Source organism: Cervus elaphus, chromosome 33, assembly GCF_910594005.1.
Source record: "Cervus elaphus chromosome 33, mCerEla1.1, whole genome shotgun sequence".
Taxonomy (NCBI): Eukaryota; Metazoa; Chordata; class Mammalia; order Artiodactyla; family Cervidae; genus Cervus; species Cervus elaphus.
In genome coordinates, this window is record NC_057847.1 from 42,661,380 (window position 1) to 42,667,413 (window position 6,034).

A 6,034-nucleotide genomic window follows, 5' to 3' on the forward strand; every position below is an offset into this window, starting at 1 on the left:
TTGGTAAATTAAAAAAAATTGAAATCATTCCAGGCATCTTCTCTGACAACAACGCAGTAAGATTAGATGTCATTTAAAGGAGAAAAACAATAAAAAATTCCAGCATATGGAGGCTGAACAACACGCTGCTGAATAACTAACAAATCACAGAAGAAATACAAAAAGAAATCAAAATATCCATAGAAATGAATGAAAATGAAAACACAACAACCCAAAACCTTTGGGGCACTATAAAATCAGTGTTAAGGGGAAGGTTCATAGCAATACAGGCTTATGTCAAGAAACAAGAAAAAAGTCAAATAAATAACCCAACTCTACACCTAAAGCAACTAGAGAAGGAAGAAATGAAGAACCCCAGGGTTAGTAGAAGGAAAGAAATCTTAAAAATTAGGGCAGAAATCAATGCAAAAGAAACAAAAGAGACCATAGCAAAAATCAACAAAGCTAAAAGCTGGTTCTTTGAGAAGATACATAAAATTGACAAACCATTAGCCAGACTCATCAAGAAACAAAGGGAGAAGAATCAAATCAACAAAATTAGAAATGAAAATGGAGAAATCACAACAGACAACACAGAAATACAAAGGATCACAAGAGACTACTATCAGCAACTGTATGCCAATAAAATGGACAACTTGGAAGAAATGAACAAATTGTTAGAAAAGTACAACTTTCCAAAACTGAACAGGAAGAAATAGAAAATCTTAACAGACCCATCACAAGCATGGAAATTGAAAATGTAATCAGAAATATTCCAGCAAACAAAAGCCCAGGACCAGATGGCTTCACAGCTGAATTCTACCAAAAATTTAGAGAAGAGCTAACACCTATCCTGCTCAAATTCTTCCAGAAAATTGCAGAGGAAGGTAAACTTCCAAACTCATTCTATGAGGCCACCATCACCCTAATACCAAAACCAGACAAAGATGCCACAAAAAAAGAAAACTACAGGCTAATATCACTGATGAACATAGATGCAAAAATCCTTAACAAAATTCTAGCAAACAGAATCCAACACAAATTAAAAAGATCATAATCATGACCAAGTGGGCTTTATCCCAGGGATGCAAGGATTCTTCAATATCTGCAAATCAATCAATGTGATGCACCACATTAACAAATTGAAAGATAATAACCATATGATTATCTCAATAGATGCAGAGAAAGCCTTTGACAAAATTCAACATCCATTTATGATAAAAAAAAAAACAAACCTCCAGAAAGCAGGAATAGAAGGAGCACACCTCAACATGATAAAAGCTATATATGATAAACCCATAGCAAACATTATCCTCAATGATGAAAAATTGAAAGCATTTCCCCTAAAGTCAGGAACAAGACAAGGGTGCCCACTCTCACCACTACTATTCAACATAGTTTTGGAAGTTTTGGCCACAGCAATCAGAGCAGAAAAAGAAGTAAAAGGAATCCAGATTGGAAAAGAAGAATTAAAACTCTCACTGTTTGCAGATGACATGAGCCTCTACATAGAAAACCCTAAAGACACCACCAGAAAATTACTAGAGCTAATCAATGAATATCGTAAAGTTGCAGGATATAAAATTAACACACAGAAATCCCTTGCACTCCTATGCACTAACAATGAGAAAACAGAAAGAGAAATTAAGGAAACAATTCCATTCACCATTGCAACGAAAAGAATAAAATAGTTAGGAACATATCTACCTAAAGAAACAAAAAACCTACATATAGAATACTATAAAACACTGGTGAAAGAAGTCAAAGAGGACACAAATAGATGGAGAAATATACCATGTTCTCACTTGGAAGAATAAATATAGTGACAATGAGTATACTACCCAAAGCAATCGATAGATTCAATGCAATCCCTATTAAGCTACCCACAATATTTTTCACAGAACTAGAACAAATAATTTCACAATTTGTATGGAAATACAAAAAACTTCGAATAGCCAAAGTAATATTGAGAAAGAAGAATGGAACTGGAGGAATCAACCTGACTGACTTCAGACTCTACTACAAAGCCACAGTCATCAAGACAGTATGGTACTGGCACAAAGACAGAAATATAGATCAATGGAACAGAATAGAAAGCCCAGAGATAAATCCACACACCTATGGACACCTTATCTTTGACAAAGGAGGCAAGAATATACAATGGAAAAAAGACAATCTCTTTAACAAGTGGTGCTAGGAAAACTGGTCAACCATGCCTTAAAGAATGAAACTAGAACACTTTCTAGCACCATACACAAAAAGAAATTTAAAATGGATTAAAGATCTAAATGTCAGACCAGAAACTATAGAACTCCTAGAGGAAAACATAGGCAAAACACTCTCCGACATAAATCACAGCAGGATCCTCTATGACCCACCTCCCAGAGTAATGGAAATAAAAGCAAAAATAAACAAATGGGACCTAATTAAGCTTAAAAGCTTTTGCACAATGAAGGAAACTATAAGCAGGGTGAAAAGACAGCCTTCAGAATGGGAGAAAATAATGGCAAACGAAGCAACAGACAAAGGATTAATCTCAAAAATATACAAGCAAGTCCTGCAGCTCAATTCCAGAAAAATAAATGACCCAATCAAAAAATGGGCCAAAGAACTAAACAGACATTTCTCCAAAGAAGACATACAGATGGCTAACAAATACATGAAAAGATGTTCAACATCACTCATTATCAGAGAAATGCAAATCAAAACCACAATGATGTACCATTTCACGCTGGTCAGAATGGCTGCCATCCAAAAGTCTACAAACAATAAATGCTGGAGAGGGTGTGGAGAAAAGGGAACCCTCTTACACTGTTGGTGTTAATGCAAACTAGTACAGCCACTATGGAGAACAGTGTGGAGATTCCTTAAAAAAACTGGAAATAGAATTGCCATATGACTCAGGAATCCCACTGCTGGGCAAACACACTGAGGAAACCAGAATTGAAAGAGACACGTGTACCCCAGTGTTCATCACAGCACTGTTTATAATAGCCAGGACATGAAAGCAACCTAGATGTCCATCAGCAGATGGATGGGTAAGAAAGCTGTGGTACATATACACCATGGAATATTACTCAGCCATTAAAAAGAATACATTTGAATCAGTTCTAATGAGATGGATGAAACTGGAGCCTATTATACAGAGTGAAGTAAGCCAGAAAGAAAAACATCAATATAGTATACTAATGCATATATATGGAATTTAGAAAGATAGTAACAATAACCCTATATGTGAGACAGCAAGAGAGTCACAGATGTATAGAACAGTCTTTTGGACTCTGTGGGAGAGGGCAAGGGTGGGATGATTTGGGAGAATGGCATTGAAACATGTGTATTATCATATGTGAAACAGATCGTCAGTCCAGGTTTGATGCATGGGACAGTGTGCTCGGGGCATGTGCACTGGGATGACCCAGAGGGTTGGGATGGGGAGGGAGGTGGCAGGGGGGCTCAGGATGTGGAACACATGTATACCTGTGGCTGATTCATGTCAATGTATGGCAAACCCACTACAATATTGTAAAGTAATTAGCCTCCAATTAAAATGAATAAATTTATTAAAAAATAAACATTTATCAGTTAAAAAGAAAAAAAGAAATAAAAAACAAATACAATTTACATTGGCAACCCCCAAAATGTGATACTAGGTATAAGTCTATTGAAGTATGTACAAGACATGTATGAGGAAAAATTAAAAACTCCAATGAAAGAAAGACAGAATTAAATAAAAGAGATGTTTCATGTTCATGGATAAGAAGATAATATCATCAAGATGTCAGTTCTTTTCTACTTTACCTACAGATTCAATGCAACCCCAATGAAAATCTCAGCAAATTATTTTGTGGATATCACAAACTGGCTCTAAGGTTTATATAAAGATGCATAAGATCCAGAATCACCAACACGATATTGAAGATGAAGAACAAAGTTGGAGAACTGACAATACCCAATCTCAAGACTTACTATAAAGCTGTAGTAATTAAGATAATGTGATATTGGCAAAGGAAAGGAAAAATAGATCCATGGAAGAGAATAAAGGACCAAGTCAATACAAACCTAGTCAACTATCTTTGACAAAGGAGCAAAGGCAAATCAAATGGAACAAAGATGGTCTTTCAACAAATAGTACTAGAGCAACTGGACATTCACATGTAACAAGATGAATCTAGACCCACACCTTAAACCCTTTATAAAAATTAGCTCAAAATAGCTCATAGATCTAAATATAAAACACTGAAGGTTAACATTGGAGAAAACCTAGATGTCCTTGAATTTGGCAGAGACTCTTTAACTTCTACTCCAAACATGATCCATGAAATAAAGAATAGATTATCTCAAGTTCATTAAAAAGAAAAACTGCTCTGTGAAAGACGATGTCAAGGGAATAAGAAGACAAGCCACAGACAGGGAGAAAATATTTGGAAAATACATGTATAATGAAAGACTGTTATCCAAAATATACAAAGAATGCTTAAAAGTCAATAATAAGAAAGCAAGCAACCTGATTACAAAACAGACCAAAAACCTGAACAGATACTTCACCACAGAAGATATACACAGGGCAAATAAGCATATGTAAAGATGTTCAACATCATATGTCATCAGGGAATTGCAGGTCTAAACAACAAGATATCAATGTATATCTATTGGAATGACCAAAATTCAGAAGACGGGCAACACCAAATTCTGGCAAGGATGTGAAGCAAGCAGAACTCCCATTTATCTCTGGTGCAATACAAAATGGTACCACTTTAGAAGACAGTTTGGCAATTTTTTACAAAATTAATCATACTCTTACCATATGATTCAATTCCTTAATCACACTCATTGATATTTATTCAAATGAGTTGATGTTATGTCTACAGGAAAAAAAAAAACTTGCACATAGATGGTTAGAGCAGTTTTATTCATAATTGCCAAAATTCAGAAGCAGCACAGATATCCTTCAATTTTGTTGTTGTTTAGTCACTAAGTTGTGTCCAATTCTGTGTGACCCCGTGGACTGTAGCCTGCCAGGCTCCTCTGTCCATGGGAGGTAGGCATACTGGAGTGAGTTGCTATATTTCCTTCTCCAGGGCATTTTCCCAACCTGGGGGTCGAACCCACATCTCCTGCATTGCAGATGGAGTCTTTATCACTGAGCCACCTGGCAGGCCCTTATCCTTCAATAGATGAATGAGTAAATAAACTGTGGTACATCCAAACAATGCAATATTATTCAGTGTTAAAAAATGAGTTATCAAATAATGGAAAGACAGAAGGAACTTAAATGTGTATTACTAAGTGAAAGAAACAAATCTGTATGGGCTATGTATTGTAATCAATATATATAACATAGTAATCAATAGTAAACTATATGATTCTAACTATGTGACATTTTGGAAAAGGCAAAATTATGAACAGTGTAAAAAGAATAATGGTTTCCAGGGATTAGCGGGGGGTGGGGGGGGCAGGGATGGATAGGCAAAGCACACAAGCCTTCCAGCAGTGAAGGAATTCTGTACAATACTACAATGGTGGATGCATGTCACTAGGCATTTGTGAAAACTCATAATGCAAAACACTTCTAGTAAACTCTAATGTCATTGTAGGTTCATTGACTATAAAAAATGTACCACTCTGATGAGTAAAATTGCTAGTAGAAGAGTTTCTGTATATATGGAGACATGACGTGTACATATGGGAAATTTCTATATTTTTAAATCATTCTTCTGTGAACCTGAAATTACTTTTTAAAATAAAACCTATTTTAAAAAAACCAAGTGACTCTCCTGGCCCAAGTCTATAATTTGCCATCCTCTTGTCTGTAGTATGCCCATGAGCCTGAGTCACTGAAGTAGGACGGAATACAAGACTATTGAAGGAGAGGAAATCAAGGAATAGAGAGCCTGAGTGTTGAAAGAGCCATCCGTGTGGTTACTAACTTAACTCAGACCCATAAAAGTAATGTTGGGAAAAGTGACAATGGACCTTGTGTTCTAGAGTTTAGTGTGAAGGAAGTGAATCTGGTGTTTGTAAATTGCTTCGTAAATGTGTGATAGAACAATCTTTT